Source organism: Sus scrofa, chromosome 11 (assembly GCF_000003025.6).
Source record: "Sus scrofa isolate TJ Tabasco breed Duroc chromosome 11, Sscrofa11.1, whole genome shotgun sequence".
Classification (NCBI taxonomy): Eukaryota; Metazoa; Chordata; class Mammalia; order Artiodactyla; family Suidae; genus Sus; species Sus scrofa.
In genome coordinates, this window is record NC_010453.5 from 69,616,514 (window position 1) to 69,639,547 (window position 23,034).

General features: G+C 43.0%; 1 long non-coding RNA gene across 2 annotated transcripts in view; it reads left to right on the forward strand.

Annotated features, from left to right (window-relative positions):
• Positions 1 to 23,034, forward strand: part of LOC102165696 — a 130,999-nt gene that overhangs the window by 96,422 nt on the left and 11,543 nt on the right. For both annotated transcript variants that reach the window (XR_002336737.1, XR_002336738.1), the window contains exon 2: positions 15,952 to 16,060. This is a non-coding gene — a long non-coding RNA (uncharacterized LOC102165696). The remainder of the gene's footprint in view (positions 1 to 15,951; positions 16,061 to 23,034) is intronic.

A 23,034-nucleotide genomic window follows, 5' to 3' on the forward strand; every position in this document is an offset into this window, starting at 1 on the left:
GCTGGCCAGCTGCTTTCATCACACCAGGATCCAGAACTTTCCCTGCTAGTTCTCCAGTTTCTCTCGGGCACCCTTTGGGGCTGGCTTTGGCCTGCAGCCCTGGAAACTTAAAGTGGTGTGTGCTGCTGGCCTGTGATGCTAACTACACACAGTGGCTCTTTGGGATCTCACTTGTTGATTGCTTGTCTGTTCCAACTTTGTTGAATATCCTTCACCTGGAATTTGTCTGACGTTTTTCTCATGATTAGACTGGGGTTCTGGGGTTCTAGGAGGAAGACCAGAGAGATGAAATGCCATTCTCATCACATCGTATTGGGGGCAAGTCATCAATGTGCGTCACCGCTGTTGCTGTTAACTTTGATTCCCTGGTGCAGGGCATCCTCGTCAGGTTTTTCGACTGTAAGCTAATCAGTCTGCTTTGCTTCCTTTCCATACTGTGTTCTTTGGAAGGAAGTCGCTATGTGCAGCTGACTCTCGAGAAATGGGCGGTTATGCTCCACTCTCCTTTTATTTATTTATTCAATCATTTGTATAAATCTGGCTGGGTGTACAATCCAGGACTACCTTCCCCTGTTTTGTCGCTCAAATTGTTCCAACCTTGGTTTTGGGAATCTTTCAGGCTGGTTTCTCTGTCCCTTTGATACGACATTATCATTTGGAGATTTCTAGCACTTCCTTATCTTACTAAAATATGCTCAAGGTCTACCTATATAATCCCTGCCCCAGCCCTAGAATCAGCATTTTCCAAGGAGCCCTGCTTTCTTTGGAGTGGATCCGAGTTTATTTATTGCAGGTATTGACAACCTGGGACCATCAACCTTGAAAATGAATTAGAGCTTCTTTAATGTACTCTCGATTATTATGAATTTGATCTTAGATTTACTAGAGGGTAGTTTTTGGTTATAAATTCTCAGGGGAGGAGTTCCCCATTGTGCCTCTGGGCTAAGGACCTGATATAGTGTTCCTGAGGTTGTGGGTTCAATCCCTGACCTCATTCAGTGGGTTAAGGATCCAGTGTTGCTGCAAGCTGCAGTATAGGTCACAGATGTGGCTTGAATCTGATGTTGCTGTGGCTGTGGCATAGGCTAGCTGCAGCTGTAGCTCTGAATTAATCCCTAGCCTAGGAACTTTCATGTGCCTCAGGTGCAGCCATAAAAAGAAAAAAAAATTCTCAGGAAATGTTTTCCCTCTTAAGCTTGTGTCAAGACACACACATCCTTGATGTCTTCTGATTGGCCAGTTTGTTTCTCCTCTCCTTTACCATCAAGGTGTAGTTCTTTGGTGTCTCGGTTTATGTGGCGAGACTCCTCTCGGCCTCCCCCGTTCTTAGTGAGTCCTCGGCTTCATCACCTCTTGCATCTTCTAACACCTGCAATTATCAGAATGTAAACACAGTAGGTCAGGGGTCAGCAGAGACTATTAGAAGCGAACAGTTGATACTTGATGCTTTCTTGTCTGCCGCTGTTCTCGCCTTTACTTTATTTTTGGCCATTGTGGATTCTTTCCCTAGTGTCAACTTATTTAAAGACGCATTTCTCAAGTTTTAGCCTTTTCTAAAGTGCTTCCACTTGGGAGAGTTGTTCAGTGTGCCTACTTGGCCATTCCACCAGAAATAAAAGTCTCGGTTCATATCTTGACCTTGTTCTTGATTAGAGAAGGATCCCCTACCATTGGTTCTCTAGAAGTCGGCAGTTTACAGGGGTCAGGAGCGCCAGCACATTGCACGCCCCTCTCTTTGCCGTTACCCAGTGCGTTATTGATTTAGGCTGAGGGGCTAATGAAGAGGACTGGAAGGGATGTATTTAACAGAGGGGAAGATCAGAGGGAGATGTGACCGGAGAGGTGGGCAGGGTCATGCTGAGTGGAGTCTTGTGAGCAGAGTGTGGAACATGAAACGTGGTGGCTGGAAGGGAAGGGGCTAGGGTAATTTGAAGTTCAGTGTGGTATCTGAGGAGGGAAAGTGATGCCTTGGCCAAGGGCGACATGTCGTGCCCAATAAAACAAATCCAGATAAATGAAAGAGAGACTTTATTGGAAGGATCATTGCAACAGGGAGAAATGGGAGCTGTTTCAATAAGAGAAGTCTGGCTGTGAGCTCTTCAAGCTTCTCCAGGGTCAGGCGGAAAAGGCTTTTCTTTTATAGAGAGGAGTGAACAGGCTGGAAGGAATCCCGTGTGGGCAGGTGGGATGAACAATGAAAGTGGTGTGACAGGGCCGTAGATCAGAGAATGCTTTCCCCTGAAGTCAGCCCGGTTTGGGGAGGGACCTTTAAGGAGGGGCTGTATGTCGACTCAGCCCGGAGGTAGGTCCCAGTTCAGGAACCTAAAGGAAGGAGAGAAGCTGGACTAAAGTTTGATCTGTTCATATTAATGGATATTTTATTCTGCTTGGTCAATGTGGACAAACAGCTCATCTAATTCCTTATGAGGCAAAGAGTGGCAATGGGCTGGTCTGCATCTGGCCTTGTCACAGGCGAACAAGGGGGTATCCATGTGCCTTGCCTGTGTCGTATGGCGAAGGGGGTGTTGCTTACAATAAGCTGTTTCCTGGAGAGCAGCAGGGCAGGGAGATTTCTTAATGATTCCCCCAAACTTTGGTGTAAGTGGGTTCACTAGGTAGCTTTTCTCCTCAGCAAGAGAGTCTTTCGTGTTTGGGAGGAGGCGAGGGAGCAGAAGGAGTGGAGAACCCTAAGGCCAACTTGGTTTGTGGCCTGCTTGCTCTGTTGGATGGCTCCACTTAGAAGCATTATTTCTTTTTTAATTTAATTTAGTTTAATTTATTTTTTGTCTTTTCGTCTCTTTAGGGCTGCACCCACACCTGTGGCATATGGTGGTTCCCAGGCTAGGGGTTGAATCGGAGCTGTAGCCGCCGGCCTGTGCCAGAGCCATAGCAATGCACGATCCGAGCTGCATCTGCAGCCTACACCACAGCTCATAGCAACGCCGGATCCTAAACCCACTAAGCGAGGCCAGGGATCAAACCCGCATGCTCATGGATGCTGGTTGGGTTTGTTAACTGCTGAGCCACGATAGGAACTCCAGAAGCATTATTTCTTACTGGTAGTTTACTGTACCCATTATAGTGGGCATTGGGAAGGGTTTCCCAGTGTGTTCTGTAGAGACTTAGCCTTGGGTTGAGGTGCCTCCGAGCCTCCACTCTTCCTGAGTGGGGATGGGCAGACGACCAGTAAATAAGGCCTCAGACCTCTTACTCCTGCTCCCATTCAACGGAGATTTGAACCTGGATTCACACCTGCCCCATCTAAGCCTTGAATCCACCCATACATATTTTAGTTTTATTATTTTTTATGTTCATCTCCTTCCTGGGAGAGATAGGCCCTACTTTTCCTCCCAACTGTTTTAGCACATAGAGTTCATGGCTGATTTCAGCTAAGAGGTAATGGGAAATTTTCAGTCTAAATTCTCTTGCCTCATCTTCCCTGCTAGGCTCCTGATTCTGAAGATTGACAGGAAGGGCCCAATTCTCTTTCCCACAATGTATAAGGAATCAAAAGAGGCTCAAGGAGCCTCAGAAAGAGACCAGAGAAATACTTTGCAAACCAGGCTCTTTTGAGATCTAGGGTATTGGGAGGACACATAGGGCCTCCTTGGGGGGCTGTGAGAATCACCTGCATTTGTGTTTTAGCCCGGCAGTGTTGCTTTTCTCTCTTGTAATTACTGGGGTTTTGCAGACTACTTCACTTGAAAACAGGGTTCTACTGCTAAAGGGAGGTTGGACACCACTGGATTAGAAGATTATGAAATCCGTTTCAGCTAAAATGTGTCCATCCTCTTATGAAGCAAAGATGGAAGGAGTGGTTATATTCTTTTCATTGTTTGAAACATGAACGATGGCTCAGCACAGAGGGTTGAGCTCGGACGGCTTTGCCTCGGAACTGCAGATCTGGGTCTCTCCTCCATGAAAGAGGAGAAAGGATCTCAGTTGCCAGGAGTGCGTGGTGCACTCTTCAAGTGTGCATTTTAATGCCAGTGTCAGGGCAAACCTCCACCAGCTGTCTAAACATTTACCGCACCAAATAATAGCATGAAAGGTATGTGGGTTTCAGATATGTGCCATCTTAAAGCAGCACTTAGTCATTAAGTTAATCACAGCTGCTATATGCCAGCCAGTGTATTTTGTTTGTAAACAATGCATCTGCTCTAGGCAGCCGTTGGGAGCTCTGCTGTGTAGGGTAGAGCAGGCTGGTTATGCAGAGATGAGCATCCCAAGCATTTGAAATGAATGGGCCATCTCTCAACCGGAGCCTGTGGATTCTAGTGGGAAAACAGAAACTTGGGGTTTATTCCATCCCAAGTGCTGCTGTGACAGCTTTCCTCTCAGCAGAGTTAGGTGTTCCACCTGGAGAAACTTCCTGATGGCCATGGTCATGTGATCATTTGATATGGGACATTTCCCCTAAATAGTTCATGGTTCACCCTTTGTTATGGCCTGGATGGTTCTGTCCCCTGCTCAGAATCATGTGTTGAAGCCCTAACCTCCAGTGTGACTGTAATTGGAGAAAGGGTCTATGAGGAGGTGATAAAAGTTAAAGGGGGTCGTTTGGGTGGGGCCCTAATCCCATAGAGCTGGTGCCCTTATCAGAAGAGGAAGAGATTCTCAGAGTTCTCTCTCTGCCATGGGTGGATGCAGAAAGAAGGCAGCTGTTTGCATGCCAGGAAGAGAGTCCTCACCAAGAAATGTGCTGGCGCCTCCAGATCTGTAAGAAATACATTTGTGTTGTTGAAGCTGCCCCGTCGGTGGCATTTTGTTATGGTAGTCTGCACTAACTAATACACCCTTGTTTTTTCTTTTAAATTCCTTAATGTAACCTGCTTCTTAATGCCACATCTTGATCCTTGCTTCTCATTACTCTGCAGCTATTTTGTAATATCGTCTTTGGTGACGTGACGGCTCTCTTTCACTGTATTGAATGAAGTTCTTAGTGTCTGCTTGAGAGGAAGTGCCCTGACTCCTTGCGGGTGCCTGTGATGTGGCTTAGGCTGTCTGATCTCATTGTCACTTCCTAGTCCCAGGCCCAAAGGACTTAGATTGATTTGTTTCGACTTTGAAGTTGTATGGCCGACGCTGCTGGTTGTTGGTGGGAGGTGCAGTCCTCCTGTCTGTCTTTCTGAAGGAGCTCTGCTTTTGCTCTGGATGATAATATGGCCTCCCTCTAAGAAAAGAAATCGAAGTTGGTGTAACTTAAGATGGACAGTTCTCTTTTTGGGCTTTCATAGGGGCTGCCATGTGACCTAGTTCTGGTAAAACATGAAAGCCAGAGAAGAGAGCTGCCCGGTTGAAGTCTGCTATGAAGCCCATAGATGGAGCTGGCGCCGCCCTTCTCCTTTTTCTCCTGCCTTTGAGATGAACGTGATGTCTAGAGCTGTAGCAGCTCCCTTGTGACCATGAGAAGGAAAGTCAGAGTGGTAAGGGTAGTGGAGCAGAAAGACAGTGGGAGCCCACAGCCCCTGGGACGTCACTGAACTATTGAATACTATCAGTATCTGCCAACTCTGGACTTCTTTTTCTCAGTGTAATATTTTTGAGATTCATCTATATCATGCAAGGATTTGTTCATTTTTTACTGTGTATATTCTAGTGTGTAGATGTATTCCCACTACCCAGTCTCCTGTTGATGGAAATTTGAGTTTTTCCAGTTTTAGGTTATTATTAATAAGTTCACCATAAATATTTATGTATGTCTTCTTCTGAACAGATGTTTTCCAGTTTTTTAGGGGTAAATGCCCGGGAGTAGAGTAGCTAAGCTACAAGGTAAGTGTGCGTTTAATTTTATAAGAAATAGCCAAAGTGTTTTCCAAATTGGTTTTGCTGTTTTCTGTTCCCATCAGCAATGCATGAGGATTCCAGTTGCTTCACGACATTTATCAACACTTGTTATTCAGTCAGTCATCTTAGGCATTCTGTGGATGCTAAGGGACATTTCATTTTTCTTTTAATTTGCATTTCCTTCATGAAAATGATGTAACTATTTTTTTTTCATAGACCATTGGCTATTTGTATATACATTTGTCACATGATGTGCTTGTTCAAGCCTTTTGTCTGTTGAAATAAATTGGATTGTTTGTCTTTTTAGTATTGAGTTGTAGGAGTTCCTGATACATTTGATATATTTGAGAAATAAGTCTTTTGTTTGATGTATATGTTGTAGGTATTTCCCCCAGTCCATGGCTTACTTACTTCTGCCAGGTCTCAATGTGTGTAGACAGTTTTTTTTTTTTCTTTGCTGCTCTCCAACATCTCATGCTCCCATCAAGTGGTTTCCTCCTCAGCTTCCCAGAGTGCCGTGCTCACCCCTGAGTCCATGGCTTCCACCTCAACTCTGCCCCTGGTTAGATGCCTGGCCACTGCCCCCTCCCCAGCAGGGCTCTCCCTGTGGAGTGGCTTCTGCATGCGGTGTTTACCACCTGCCACCAGATGTCTCGCCTACATTAGTGCTCTCTTTCTGGAGGTTTTGGCTCACCACCTGGATGTGAGCTCCTTGAGGACGGGGAATATTTCTTATTTGTTTCTTACTGCATCTAAAAGAGTGCAGTGCAAATGTACTCAGAGCCTGTACAAGCAAATAGTTCAGGGTAGAAATCCTCTAGACAGGTTTGGAGAAGATCCTCCTTCAGCTTAGCCCAGTACACCAGTCACTTTGCAATCTCTTCACGTTTTAGGTGAGATATTGAGTCAGTTTTGCACAATTCCTCTACCAATTCAGGGTGCCTTTTTATTTTATAGCTTCAGATAGTTCATTAAGTATGTCCAGATTTGGAAGTACGGATTACTTTTCTGGAGAAATTACATGGTTATTTTCTGACTTTAGGGAACTGAACAAATTGCATACTCTCAGAATCAGAGTTTCCAGAGTATCATTAAAATAAATTTTGGGGAAATAATGCGAAGAAGGCAGCTCCTTCTTCATCTTTTGGTTATTAATTTCAGGTGCCTGAGGCTCTTACATCAGGTTCTTTGAGGCCATTTGACACCTAAGTCAATTAACTAGTTAAGAACATTTGGGGAGGAGAATGATACCACCCTTTTTGAGAATGGGAAATCTAAGAGTAAACCAAAATTGTCCCCTTCTTGGGAAATTTATAGTTTACTAGTCCCTAATTCCTTTCTTTCATCCACAGTAATAACTAAAGTATCTTATAAATTAACATGTTTCTGTGGTTCCTTGGATTTCACTTCCTCCATGGCTATGCTGGAAATTCTGGGGTATCAGGGGTGACTCATGGGAAGAAAGAGTGAAAAGAATGTCAGGAGTTTTACAGCTGTCCATTAATTTAGTCAACAGAAATTGCTCACGTACCTATCATGACTGGAAGATGAAAGCCGAAGAAAGGGCCTATTCATACTATGAGTGATTGGGAGAATGGCCCTAAATTTCGGAGGCAAGTTCATGGAGAGAAACTGCTATTCTGCAAAAGGTCTAAGGGTCTCTTGATGTCTTCTCAGAAACAGCTGGCTGAGCTCAGTGGAGAATTGGTCCAACCAAGCACATCATTTCTGATATCTTTTTTAAATGATAAAGTATGAATTGAGTTCATATGTGCTCCGGAGTATAGAATTAAAATGTACCAATTTGCTTTTAATTTCCATGATTACAGGTTCATGGAAAGTAGACACTTTCAAATATCTATTGGGAGGCTTATCTGCTTTCAGGAGAGAATGTAAATACATAGTGCACATTTCCACCTGTTTCTCCAGATCTGTCCTCTTCTAAGCACACGCTCTCTGCCTGGACAGCTGACCTATAAAGAACAATGTCAAGGCCTTCCTTGTCCTCTGGCTGCCACTTGGGGCTGAGATGTTAGCCCTGGAGGGACACTGGAGGGAACAGAAGAATGAGTTCATTTTTAACCCCCTGGCTTCCTTCCTGTGAAGTCACCTCAGGCTGGCTCTGCCCCTTGATCAAAGGTCATTGCTTGTATCAAGGTGACTTCTCAGTCCTTCCAGGTGCAGGCACCTGCTTTCTTCATTCATCCTTTTGGCCTGGGTGTGGTAAGAGCTCTGGTTATTTAACCCAGGCTACCATGCTTTTCCTGTGGTTCACCTCCTCCTGGCCCAGGCTTTTGTAAACAAACCTTTTCTAAATAAACCTCCTCAGATCTTGTTATGAGTATGCCATCTTGTTAGTATTATGGTTGATATGTCACAGTATAAAATTACATTCTACTTATAATTTGTTTGTTTTTTTTTTTAAATGCAAGTAAACTCATTGCAGTTAACTTTCAGCATCATTCATTTCCTTTGACCTATCTCCAATGTACTACCTTAAAATGCAAAGACTGGAAGAGAGACATAGTGGTGAAGAGCAGTCCATACTGAGGAAAAATACAAATTCTCAGATTTAAGGAACACTCATGTCCTGACAGGGTAGTGAAAAAATCACCCCAGATGCATCAAAATTAAGCTCTAAAGAATCAAAGACAAAAAGGACATCTTATACCTGACCTGAGAGGGGAACCTGATGACTCAGACGTGGCACCTGGATTGACAGCTGGTTGCCCACAGCAGCAAGAGGTGCCCTAGGCCCGTCTCTAGGAGGATGGGGGGGAACATGCATCATCCTGCTCATCCCCGAGTTAAGGCAAAATCAAGATACACTCAGACCTACACAGGACAGGAAGGTGGACTGCCTCCAGGCCCCTACCGAAGGAACTAACAAGGAAGGATTCAGCAACAAGGAAATTACAAAATATTTGGACTTAAAGCACGGCCTACCAATGATTGTGGGTGAGCTGAAGCATTTACTTAGGGAGAAACTTGTAGCCTTACATGCACGAACTAGAAAACAAGAAAGATCGGAAAAAAAGTGTCCAAATCAAGAAAATGGATAAAGAAAAACAGAGTAAACCAGAGTAGGAGGGCAAATGTAATAAAGACAGAGTCAGAAACTAGTGAACTAGAAAACAAAGAAATAAGAAGTATGTTTAATAAAGTTATCTGAAGTTTATATGGCATTCAAATGACTATTACACAGAATACCTATATTATCTGAGTATCTCTATGAATGTGTATATCATTCTCCTCTAAAAATCAATAAAAAAGCAAATTATAACCTAAAAGAGCACAGAGGTTATGAGCGGGCATTTCAAATGAAAAGGAACATATGAAATGGTTAATAAATTTGAAAAGATGCTCAGCTTCACTGCTAATTAAGAAAATGACAATTTTAAAAAAGTTGACATACCATTTTACACCCATCAGATTGTCAAAAATTAAATGAAAAGCTGTCAGTGCAGGAAGGGACTTGGGGAAGCAGGGCCTTGGATCCACCGCAGTGGGATTGTAAATTGGTTCAGTGACAATAGAGGGCAATCTGGCAGCTGTCCGGTAACGCTGAAGTTGCACTCATCCACATTTCCACTTCCAGTGAATCACTGGACTTTGCTTCTGTTAAGCAAAAACTTTGAAACATAAATGTCTGTCTCTCAAGTTATAGATATAAATTATTGCCTGTAATATACTGGAACACTATACAATATTTAAGATGAATGACCTAGATCAGTATGTGTCAGTACGTGCTGTCAATCAAAACCATACTGTTGAGGGTTCCCATTGTGGATCCTCAGGTTAAGAACCCCTGACATAGTGTCTGTGAGGATGTGGGTTCAATCCCTGGCCTCACTCATTGGGTTAAGGATGCAGCATTTCTGCAAGCTGCTGAATAAATTGCAGATGTGGCTCAGATCCCAGCATTGCTGTGGCTGTGGTATAGGCTAGCAGCTGCAGCTCCTATTTGACTCCTAGCCCAGGAACTTCCATATGACACAGGTACAGACATAGAAAGAAAAAAAAAAATACTGTTGAAGAGTTCTCTGGTGGCCTGTTTGTTAAAAGATCTGGCGTTGTCACTGCTATGGTGCAGGTTCTATCCCTGGCTGGGAAATTTCTACATGCCTTTGGATGTGGCCAAAAAAAAAAAACCCAAAAACAAACCAGAAACAAACGAAAATTTACTCTCGATATGCTAAGGGAAATAAGCCAGAACTAGAGGATAATTATCGTATGATTCTACTTAGGTAATTACTTGTAACAGGCAAATTCATGGGTAGAAGAATGATGGTGATCAGGAGCCGGGGGCGGGGGGGGGGTTAGAAGAAATGGAGAATTATTATTTAATTGGTACAGAACTTCTCTTTGGGATGATAAAAAAGTTTGGGAAATAGTCACTGGCAGTGGTCACACAACATTGTGAATGTGACTCATATCACTGAATTGTATACTTAAAATTGTTTAAATGATACACTGCATGTATATTTACAACAAAGCACCTAACAATCCATAATGTTGAAGAAGACAGATTGTTAAAAGTTAAGTACATATATTATTTAAAGGCTTGTAAAATTGTTTGATACATGCACATGTGTTAAAAGTATAGCCTCTTGAGTGGACACCTTCAAGATAACGGTTTCACCTGGAGAGGGAGGGTATAAAATGGGGACCTCAGTGGTGTTTGTCAAGATTCTTTAAAAAGTAAAAGTTCCAAAGGGAGCATAACATATGTTGACCCTTAATTCTTAGTGGTGGTACATGTTAATTTGAAACATTTACATTTTAAAAGAGCCCCAAAGCACAGTTTGGGGGGATGTTCTGATCGTGTGGTTGACTCTTTCCAAAATTTACAAAACAGAGTGGTGATGGGTGAAGATGGGGAGGGAAGGTGTCTGAGTCCAGGGACTACACATCTCCCAACCCCTGTTTACATCTTTCTTATGCCGGAGGATCAGATGGCTGGCATTTCCAGGTATTGTGGTGGACCAGGTGCAGCGAGTGGTCCCCATGTTTCAATAAATAAAGGTGAGCCAGTCTTTTGTGGGAGACCTTCCACACAAGGTCCTCGAGTGAGGAAAATCATCTGGCACCTTCTGGTTGGCTGAATTGTACATGGCTTCTAGCTAACTGTAAATAACCATGAACAAAGAATATCTCAGTAGCCAATATTTTTCTCTGCTGGTATCAAATGAAATTCATTTGGTATCAGCTGGAGTTTTTATAGTGCTAATGGAAGTTATTTTCAGTTATCACGTCAGTCTATAAGTATACAAAGACAGCAATTTCACTGGTAATCTGGAGATCAGTTTGTATGTAGGGGGTATGCTTTAGACTGTTTCTGCAGTGTAAGCTTTTATCTTAAGAAATGTGTGTGGGGGGGTCATAAATAAAGAGGGAATGATGAAACAGAGCATCCAGCAAGGGCTAAGGTGGGGCTTGGCAACATTTCCTAGCGTGAGCATCTGAACTCCGAGATGTGGTGATGTCCAGGAAGCGCTGGGCGCAATGGGGAGCTTGTGCATCTGAGAACTCATTCCACCAAATGCTGGTTAGCTTCCCTCCTCGTTCCGGTGATAGCTCTTTAAACACTGACAGCTCTCGTGTCTGTGCAGCCGCTATTTGATCTCATTCCATGGGGTAGAGGAATGGAGCTGGAACCATCAATTTTTGTTTTTTAATAAACTCGTGTAATTTTGCCATACTCCCACCAGGTACAAGAATGGCAATGGAGCCCTGTAAATAAAAATCTGCTCCCTGCAGGATTTTAATTATTTATATTCTCTCAGCAAACAGAACCCCTGTCCATTGTGATGATAGCATGTGTGGAGATTGGAGGATCAAGATGCTGTGCCAGTGTTGTTAGGCCGGTGAAGGGCAATTTAATTTTTCCCTTCTGCACATGGACACTCTGAATGTCTGAGACATTTGTACCCAAAGTCATAACTGGTAGCACTGCGGAAAACTCGTTTTGCAGTAACATCTCCAGAGCCGAAGGGATTTTTCCCCCCCCAAAATCAAAGGCAGGGTCATCTGACTGCTATTACCATGATAGGTTCAGCTCTTGGTAGAAGAGAGCACTGCTTTCGGAAGGAGTAAGCAAGTATCATATACCTAAAGGTGGTTAAAAGGTAAATTTTATGTCATGTATATGTTTTTTTACCACAATAAAAATACGCAGAGAAATTAGTGAGCAGGTAAACAAGTGTTAGTAAATATTGGTGAGGCATGTGCACTTTGCCAGGTGGGGGATGGTCAGGACCACTGGAGACAAGGATGCTGCCTTAACCCCTTCTTATACCTGCATTCCCTTAGAATCCTTCTCTGGCCCTGAGCAGAGTGGCTGGCTAATGGTGTGCACACAAATGTTTACCGAGTACAACAAAAGACGTACTCCCTCTTTGCAAAGAGCAAGGCAGAAAGAACACCAAGAAAAAAAAGAAAAGAAAAAAAAAGTCTTAAGAGGAATTATTTATCTATAGGTCTATGTCCCTTGAGTGTACCTGGAAGGGCTGGGTCTCATGTTTGCATCCTCAGCCCTTAGCCCCGGGGAACAGGGATGCAGTGGGTGCCACTGGGATCCCTCCTAGTCCCTTTTCGGAAGCCGGTAGACCCATCTTCCAGCTCCTAGGAGCCTTGGCACGCGCAGCTCACCGCTGCCCTCAGCCAACTGAGAGCACCCCCAAACCCCTTCATTGGCCCCATTCTTGCCTAGCTTTGTTCTTCTGTTCTATCCCATTATTCTCAGTCTCCTGTGATTTACTGCCCAATAGTGGAGCTTCTTGGTGGAAGCTCAAGGGGGTTTATCGAAGTGGTTTCTACTGGAATATGTTTTTCAAGAGGCGTATGGCCATGGAGAGGTTTCAGGGACTCAGTGTTCAGCTCCTTAAATTCCATAGGTCCTCTCCCTACAACTCACTCCTGGAGAACTTGCCTGCGTCCACAGTAGTCCTTCTTCCAATTGATAAACCGGAAGCAGGCCCCTAACCCACGCCAAATCTTACCCATGGATTGGCCGTGTTCACGCCTCTTGGGCTTCCAACCAAGGGAAGGAGGCCCTCTTTAAATAGTAGTGAATGTTCAATAAACCTGTAAGATTTCAGTATTTCTCTGTCTGTCGTAATCACTGTGCTATTGAGGATAAAATTTGGTGTTTTAGACCAGGGTTGGGAGGCTCTGGTTTAGATACAGGAATAGTGAGAGTTATGTGCTGTTGAGGATAAAATTTGGTGTTTTAGACCAGGGTTGGGAGGCTCTGGATAGTGAGAGTTGCGATCATTTTTGTTTAAGGACTTTGTCTCTTCCACGCCAAAGAGTGTAAGATTCTCTGAGAGCGAAGCGAAGTTCGCTTGAAGACGTAATGAGCACTAAAAGTGACCTTTTTCATGTATTTGACTGTAAGCAACTCTTAAGCTCTTCTTAGGTCTCATCTTTAGTCTGTTTTGTTACCTGAAAAGAAGGGAACTTTAAACAGCCTGACAGTCTGTTAGTGCTGAAGAATCTTTTACATGTGAGAGGAAGGCTTCCAGAATCACCCCACATTTTAGAATATATCACATAGGACCCTTGGGTAAAGCTTTTATGCAGTTTCTCTTAGATTCAGGCTGTGTTTTTCTTCTCTTCTCTTTTATTTTATTTTTTGTCTTTTTAGGGCCGAACCCACGGCACACTGAAGCTCCCAGGCTAGGATTCAAATCAGAGCTGCAGCTGTTGGCCTACACCACAGCCACAGAAAATTTGGATTTCAGTTGCATTTGCAACCTACGCCGCAGCTCACCGCAGTGCCGAATCCTTAACCCACTGACCAGGGCCAGGGATTGAACCCACATCTTTATATATGCCAGTCGGTTCGTTACCGCTGAGCCACAGCGGGAACTCCCTAGCATGACTTCATCTTAGTTTAACTAATTACATTTTAATGATCCTCTTTCCAAATACAGTCTGAGATCCTAGGGATTAGGACTTCCACATTCTGTATTGTGTGGTGGGGGACACAGTTCACCCCAGAATACTATTTAAGGGCTGAGTGTTTGCCCAGGTGATCTCCTGCCTGAAATACCCACAAACAGCCAATCCTAAGGTCCAAAGTCAAGTGTTACTATTCCAGCACAAACCTTTAGATTCTGCAGTGCTTTCGTTTTTGTGATTGTTTTATTGGAAAAAGTTAGAAAGGGTTTCTCAGTAAAGATTTAATAAGGGGCATTCAACTTGGTCATGGTTTTTACGTTCAGAAGAGAAAGGACTAATCTTGTATGAAGTTTTTTTTTTTTTTTTTTTTTTTTTAATGGAAAGATTTGGGGATTTAAAGCTCAATGCTTATAGCCTGAGGAGATATGATTGTCTCCTGTTAATTCCTTTAAGTTAGTGAGAAATCTCCTATAAGACCTTAATTAGACCTGTGATTCATTTTCTTTTTCTCCTCTAGATTATCTCTTAAAAGCAGTTTGGGTTAGTGCCTTCGTAAGCATCAGGATTTTTTGGATGTCTCATTTAAAGCCATGACTATTGATCTCAAAGATATTTTACTTTCAAGACCCATGATCATTGAGCTTTTATATCTGGAGGTTGAATTTCTAGTAAGAAGCAATTTAGAGAAATGTTCACGTTTTTGTGGGTTTTCAGCGTGGAGTAGATAAACATTAACATAACCATTTGGTTGTAATTATAAATACATCAGATGTGATGCAGTTTTAATTATACAAGTCCAACTGAAAATGTAAAACATGAATATGCGACTTTAATTAAGATACATGCATAGTTACAAGGGTACTTCTCATAGGGAAAAGCACAGGAAACTTCATTTTCGCTCCTTTTGCCCCATCTTCTCTTAAATGCTAATCTTGTTCACTAAATCCCCTAATATCCTCAGAAATGTTCTGCTCTAGTTTTCCTTTATTGCTCATAGACATTAGGAGTTAAAACCCAAATCCAGCCAAAAGCCAATGTGAGAGCCTGTCTGAATGCTTAACTGTGTTTTTAGGAAAACCGCAAAAAGGCCCACATGGTTTCATTTGTACTGTCACTAAGAAAAATCTCAACAAACTCAGATTTCTGATCCATCAATGGCTTGTTGAAGATACAGAAATAGAAAGAGCTATATTACACTATAAATTTATAAGGGTTTTGTGCTTAGTTTAAAGATCGAAGGCTGCCCTAATGTTTATCTCTTTACTTGTTTAGTTGAATGTCCATATCTACCTCCTCAGGTAAATGCATGAATTTTGCAGAGCGATAGTGGAGAAAATGAAAACTTCATAAATAGTCATCTACTAGTAATACTTCAGTTAGAATCACCTTTATTCCTCTTGAATGGAGTATGATTATGCATCTGTTTACTTTGTTTTTAAATAACATGAAAGGTGTGAGTTTCATTATCAGATACAACTACCAATTATGGAATTAACCTTTAACAAATTAACAATGGAATGTTGCCTCCTTCAATATGCTCCTTGGAAACAGAGGCCAACAGTGACACCGCTTCTTAAATCAAGGAGACCCATAATTTGTACTAAGAATCTAGAAGCAGTTCAGCTCTTCTTCCTATTCTTTTTTCTTCCAGAGAGACTTTTATCTGCAATGTTAACATAATGCCAAGTTCAACCATTGCCTCAGCTTAATACCACCTATATCTGATTTCCATGCATTATAGCAATCATTATGCATATCATTAAATATTAGTAAGCATTGGGGTAAGATTTATTGCTACACAAAATTCTCTTCTGATGTAACCAGTTTGTATATTTTGTGGCTCAGGCACAAACTGTTCTACTGAAAAAACAAACAAAAAAAACAAATTAAGGGGGTCACACTTTCATCACTGTGGTTAAAACCCGATTTGGGATGATTCAAGGAATTGCCTAGCAACAAAGCACTTTCATTTTACAATACTGGGTGCAATTTGACTGCTCCATACACAATGAGAAGAAAATTTTTATTTGTCTGCTTAAAGATTTTCCACTGTTGCCACAAATGTTTAAGTGGATTTCTCAGAAACATGTCGGAATTAAAAGCAATAACAGCCTCCCTTGAATTAATGCCTTTTTATCTTTTTGAGCCTTTGGGGGAGGGAGGTTTTGCTATTCAACAGAGTTTTAACCAATAACACAATGATCAGTATGAAGATTATTTACCAAAAGCATTTATTAAAAGCGTTTTCCTGGCTTGCAGAGTTGTGTTGCTGTGGGAAGGAAGCAGCGTGTTGGAAGAGGGCCTTAACGCAGCCGCCTTTCCCAAGAGTTCGGGGAGTCATTCTGATGAGCCATCAGCAGGAACTGAGGTGAGGGAAAAGTGGTTTGTAGTTTAAGTACCTCCAAACTCGACTTCCCAACGTTACCCCTCCACTTAATTACAGTCCTCTAAGCTGATTGTCCTTTGTCAGTTTGACACACAGACGTTCCCAGGTGTCTGACTGTTGGCGCGCATCGGCTCAGAGAAGGGGAGGGGGCGCTACCGCCGGTGCACAGAGTAGACGTGCTTCTGGGTCCTGTGAGAAAGCCTGGTTTGCCACCAAATGCCCGGCTCGGAGATGGTCCCACACCTTCTCTCGGAGCTGGGCGTGAGGTCCCGAGAGATAACAACCTTTGAACTCACACGCAACCTGTGCTTGTTTACGTGACCGATGGGGGATGAACACGCTGTTTCATCAGCTTTTTTTCATTCGCTGAATATCACTGAAATACAAATCTTGCCTTGCTGCTTTTCAATCACTAATTTTCAGACAACGAGAAAACTACATTTTGTATGAAAACAAAGTGACCATAATTGGGATCTGATCTCAAACATCACCCCTGGAAAGAGTTTTCTCTGATTTTCCTATGGAAAGTCACATCCCCCTCTGGTTCTAATCATGTTCTAGCCCCAGACCAGACCAATAATAAGAAGCGTGTGTGGAAAAAAAGGTGGCATTGGGGCACATGAGCCTTGGCTGTTGCTGAATCCTAATCTTACCATTTTGCTCATTTCTTTGGCCTAATAATTTCCTGAGGACAGCTCAGGGCCATGTGGCAAAGCATGAAGGCAAGAGAAGGCACAGCCGCAGTTCTGTTTTTCCGTGATTTCTGTGGACATTGTGTATCTGCAGCTTATCCATTCAGTCATAAGATGCCTTTTTCTTTTTTCTAAGACAGGCTCTTCTACTTTGCCTTTTAATCCCATGTCCTTTCTATTTACGAACCATTTCTTGATCTTGACCTTTGGTGTATATTTTTTCTCCTGGACTTTTAATAAGTTTTTAAAAATAATCTTTTGACATTTTATGGGATTTTTTTTTTGTTATTGTTGTTAACTTTTTCTCAACTAGGTGTTTGATATTACTTTCTTACCTAATGCTATTATTTAACATTACTGCCTTTTCACAAAACTGAATCATCAAATAGTTTTTCTCCCCTGGTCACGTCCCTCCAGATATTATCACGTTAAATTGGATCCCGTCCTGAGAAAATATTCCAGGTCTACCTCATATATTCTCTGTGTCATTTTTTATTGCTCAGAGTCTAGTTTATTTATTTTCCTTTGGTATACTAAAATCACTTATTCTATGGGAATGATACCTTTCAAAACAAAACAAAACAAAACAAAACCCAAATTTTGCACTTGGTCCTAGTGAATTATTTTGCCACTCTGTAGTAATATAAAATGCTTCTTACCACTAAATAATATAATTTTGCCTCTACTTCGTTTTAAGTGAACACTTCTTCTGGTCTCAGTGCTGGTTAGGTGGTCTCTGTCTGGGGTTTCTGATTTGCAGACCGTGAATTCTACTGGATCATCAAGTTCCTACCTGAGTCCACATACCCACTAAACGCTCTCTGAATTAAAAATGTCTTGGGTATGTATGGATGAGAATTTTGCAGATATAAGTAGACACTTAAAATTAATACAGGAGTTCCCGTCATGGCGCAGGGATTAACGAATCTGACTAGGAACCATGAGGTTGCGGGTTCGATCCCTGCCCTTGCTCAGTGGGTTAACGATCCGGCGTTGCCGTGAGCTGTGGTGTAGGTTGCAGACGCGGCTCAGATCCTGCGTTGCTGTGGCTCTGGCGTAGGCTGGCAGCTACAGCTCCGATTCGACCCCTAACCTGGGAACCTCCATATGCCGCGGGAGCGGCCCAAGAAAAGGCAAAAAGACAAAAATAAATAAATAAATAAAATTAATACAATTCAATTATTTGAAAGCATTGACAAATTCATAGAAGTTTTTTTTAAATGTATTTTCTTAATCAAAAGATTGTAAAAGTATAAATATGCTCTTACAAAGGCCTAAGAAATGTTTTGCTATTAAAAAGCTCCTCCTTTCCAACCTAAAATACTCCATGTTACTTCCCTCTGCTGATAAGTTTTTTGCCCTATTATTGTGTATGTTGTTGTTCCTACGCATGATGCTGATCCCATGTTTTCTCCCATTCCTCTCTTGCCTTTAGAATTTATACCCAGCAGTGCACCAAATGGCCTTTAAAAGTATGGTCCCCATTAACTTTAATAATATTTGCTCATCCATTTTTCATCCATTGACAATATGTATAGAGCTCACACTGAGTGGTTCTCATCCTCAGCTGTGCATGAGAATCACCTGCAGGGCTTGAAATACTGCAGACCTCTTCCTCCTGCCTCCCACCCACTGGACCAGCATCTCCTGGGAGGAGAGGGTTACTGGGCACCCCTGTTTTTCAAGTGTTCCCTAGGAGATTCCAATGCATAGCAAGTGGGAGAAACCACAGTCAGCTGTGGGCCAGGCAGCGTGCTTGGTGCCCAGCCTCGCAGGCATGAAAAAATTCACCTTGGGCATCAGCTCCTCTTCCAGCCTGGTCCTGGGACAATCTCACAGCAACTCTTCTTTGAGGCCCCTCAGCTTGACACCAATTGCATTGTACTTGGGGATCCTGTGGTTTCTTCATAAAAATGGTTTACTTAATTAGAAAATGCCAGATATAAGCGTTTGAGTCTTGGCCTAAAAGCTCAGGGAGCCAACTGTCCGGCTCTAAACCACATGCCCTGCAAAGTGAGTGCGCAGTGCCAGGGACAGGGACATTGGTCATTAAATGCTTGTGCTGAATAAACCACCAAGGAAAAGAGCGATGCTTGGTCTAAAGGAGTTGTTTGCCAACTTCAGAGTTTAGTTATTAGTAGTGGAGAAAAGTGCCCAGAGGCAAAATTCCTGACTCATAGAAAATGGTCACTTCCAAGCAAGGTTTCTAATTACATCTCCCAAGTCTATTAAATTTAAAGCATGTTATAGTCCTTACTGCCAAATATTACAAATCCTCCTTAATTCTGAGAAGAATAAATTAAGCTTAGGCTTCTTCCTACTGAAGCACTTAGAAGTTCTATTTTTGGTGTTGTTATTGGTTCCACTTTTTGTTTTCGTTTTTCTTTCTTTCTTTCTTTCTTTTTCTTTTTTTTCTTTTTTAGCAAGGCAAAGAAGACTTCAATTCTGCTACATGCTTCCTAGATTTGGGGGGATGTGTGCCTCATTTTCCCTCATCTGCAGAATAGAAATCACAACACTGACCCATCCTGTTTGAGGGCAGAAGATGACGCAACATTTAACATGATGTGTGGGAACTGCTATACACAAGTGTCCATTGTGTCTAAGTATACGCCACTGCGCTCATTTTAAAGATGAGGAAAAGGAGATCCAGAGAGTTTTACCAACATGCCCAAGGCCTGCCGCTATCTAGGACCGGACACATGTTGGGATGTGGTGGCAGAGGTAGCGGTGGGAGGGGTGACCCTGATTATAGAAAACATCTCTCCTAGTAGGAAGGTGCCATAGGTAGGGTTCTATAGCAAGCAGGCAAAAATCTAAAACAAAATTCCTAGGGATAGGCATGAAGATGCTGATAAAAATAATAGTTATAAGGAGAGTGACCACAGGTCAGAGGTACGTGGAGACTTTGGCTGCAAGGAAGGCAAGTGGAAAGAGGAAGATTGGTGTATCAGTTACTTTAGAACTGTGCTGCACAGCGAACCACTCCTCAACTCAGTGGCTTCAACTAGTGAGAATTTACTGCTTATGTGTCTGGGTTGGTTGGCTAGCTGTCAGCTGCTCTGGAATGCATGGGGCTGGGATGACAGGGGTGGATTTGGTCTGCTCCTGCTCCCTTACCTTCCGTGAGATTGACCTGGGCATTTTCTCATGGCGATGCCAGTGGGCAAGCCTGGGCAAGCACCAGTGCTCGGGCGCTTTCCGGGACTTTATTTGCAACATTCCAGCTATTACCTATTGGCCAAAGCCAGACACAAGGCCAACTGCATTTGGAAGTGGGAAGTGTTCCTTGATTAGACCTAGATTTTCCTTTCTGGGTGGCTCCCCAGTCCATTGTTCTCTGCACTGCTTATCTCTGTCCTCTGATATGCCTTATTTTTACTCCTGACCACTTTTTTTTTTTTTTTTTTTTTTGTCTTTTTGCTATTTCTTGGGCCGCTCACGCGGCATATGGAGGTTCCCAGGCTAGGGGTCCAATCGGAGCTGTAGCCACCAGCCTACGCCAGAGCCACAGCTACGCAGGATCCGAGCCGCGTCTGCAACCTACACCACAGCTCACGGCAACGCCGGATCATTAATCCACTGAGCAAGGGCAGGGATCGAACCCGCAACCTCATGGTTCCTAGTTGGATTCGTTAACCACTGCGCCACGATGGGAACTCCCTCCTGACCACTTTTGAAAGGGGATTGGAAGATGTACCTTTTGAACAACTTTCTCAGCCTGCTTCCTGTAGGAAGCTGAAGATGCAGAAGGCTTTCTTTTTTTTCTTTTTCATTTTAAATACTCTTGGTTCCTTTTAGTCCAGGTACTCCATATATCGAAACCCAAAACTATTATCTTTAGAGATGTGCTTCTCTGTCTCTATTTAATCCCTGATGTTTTGTGCTTTTCATATTGCTGTGGGACGATGTCCTTAAGAATCTTGAATCTTGGAGTTCCCATTGTGGCTTGAGGGTTAAGAACCTGACTAGTATCCGTGAGGATGCAGGTTCAATCCCTGGCCTCACTGGGTTAAGGATCACGGTGCTGTAGGTCACAGATGCAGCTCAGATCTGGCTTGGCTGTGGCTGTGGCATAGGCTGGCAGCTACAGCTCCAATTCAACCCTTAGCCTGGGAACATCTATATGCCGAAAGTATGGCCTTAAAAAAAAGAAAAAAGATCTTGAATCTTGAATTTTGTTGAACTTAGTGAGTCTACAAGGCATCTCCCTAATGACCCAAGATGTCTCAACAAAGGGTCTCACAGGTACACCCTTAATTTGGCCGGTATGCATGGCCCTATCTTAATTGGAGAATATTTTACTGGCTTAAAAGGCTAGAGAGGAAAAATTGTTTTAATTTTCAAATTGGCAGAGTGTGGAACCTCTGTATTCTGAATTCAACTTACTAGTTGTCTGTCTGCTTATTTTCTGAGTTCATTTTTTTCTTATAATACTTTGTTATACACAGCTAACTAGAGCCAGCTGACACTTCCAAAATTTTGCCTTGAAATTTCTTTGCTGAAGTCCAGAGTTTCATCAAGGACATTTTTATCTTTCAATTCATAGTTTTCCACTATGATAGCATGTCACCATTTTCCCATCCTCTTAGAACAGTTTTCTGGCTGCTTTTTCCAGGTTTCTATGACAGTTTATTTCCATTTTTTCTAGGCTGTACCTACCACCTAGTCACAAAGCCAATGCCGCATACTTTAGGATTTTGTTTTTGCATCACCTCACACTGTGTACTAATTTCTGAATCAGTTTATGTACTATAGCTTAACTAAAATGAAGAATTTTTAAGCAACTAGAGTGAGTTGGCCTCTATAGCCTTTTACATCTCGGGCCATGGCACATACATCATTTCGTTTCATTTGATGCTCACACCCTGTAAGACAGGAAAATTCCCCCAGATTTTCACATGAGGAAACGGAGGCTCAGAAATGTTGCATGACTTGCTTAAGGCTGCTGAGCCGGTAGGTGATGAAACTGGATTCAGAATCTGCATCAGTGCAGAACACTTAGTGAGGAGAGAGGCTACCCGGGGTGATGTTACTGATATTACTGATGATGTTACCCTTGTGAAGAAGGACACAGAGGGCTCCCACCTCCTGAGTCTTGTAGAAACGTTACGGAGGAAAAGTAAAACTGATGGGAGTCTTCCATTTCCTGGGCACCTCTGAGAATTTACTCTAGTAGACGCTGAGGATCTGGCACGTCCTTGTTTTGCCTTGCTCAGAAAGTAGAGGAATCAAGGAGGAGCCAACCGTTCTGCTGGTACAAGCCTCAGAATCCAGGGTTTGGTTCGGGATGTGACATGACAGGCATCTGCCTAAACAGTGGGTCTGAAGCTGAGATGGGTGTGAGATTGCACCCTGTTTTACAACTTAACAGGTTGGTCTGCCGCAATTATAGATATATTCTGACTGGAAACACACATGGGGTGTCTGGGTGAGATGGTTTATGACTCACAAAGCACTGTAAGCAGATTCCCAGCCTTGATCCCTCCAGAGCTACACAGTGAGTTACCTAGGATGTTGTAGTTAAACCATTACCAGCCAAAGAAAAGTACTCTTCTTTCTGGGTGTGGTCAAGGTGCTGAACCCCTAGGTATGTATGTGGAGTCGGGGGCTGGGAGGGAGATGGATGTGAAGTGGGGGAACCAAGGGTAAACTAGGGGCCCGGGGTCCAGGTTAGAATGCAGGGAGTCAGACTGGAATCTGTGGTCTCTCATAGTCTTCTAACCTTGACTTTGATGGTGGAGGGTCCACCAGGAGCAGGAGGCATCCTTTATCAGCGAGTTAAACATTCTCCTGGACCTGGAGTCACAGAGATTGAAGGAGGGGATTCAGCAAGAACTAGAGGTGCAAGGTCAGCAGGCAGGTCAGCAGCAAGGTCAGGGGCTGCAGCAGAGCTTCCAGCCCTGTTCTGACCTTCACATCCTAAAAAGCTGCATGGCTGCTCCTTCACTTCCTTCTTCTAAATCACCAGCAAAATTCCTGCCCTCCCCCCAGAATTACACACACACAGATTCTGGGAAGCGTAGTTTCAGCTTGGTTAAATTCAGTGCTAACCCCCATGTCCCAATCTGCAGTGGACCTGGGAGACACCTCTGATTACTCCTTTCATGAGGTCTCTCAGGCTGTTCCTTAATCTTTTCGCCTTCTCTCATTAGTCACCCTAAGGCTTCTATCTCTTCCTTCTATTTTTGAATCATCCTCTTTCTCTTCTTCATATTCCCTGAGACCCCCCATCACCCATAGCTGATGTAGCTGAGTGCCAGG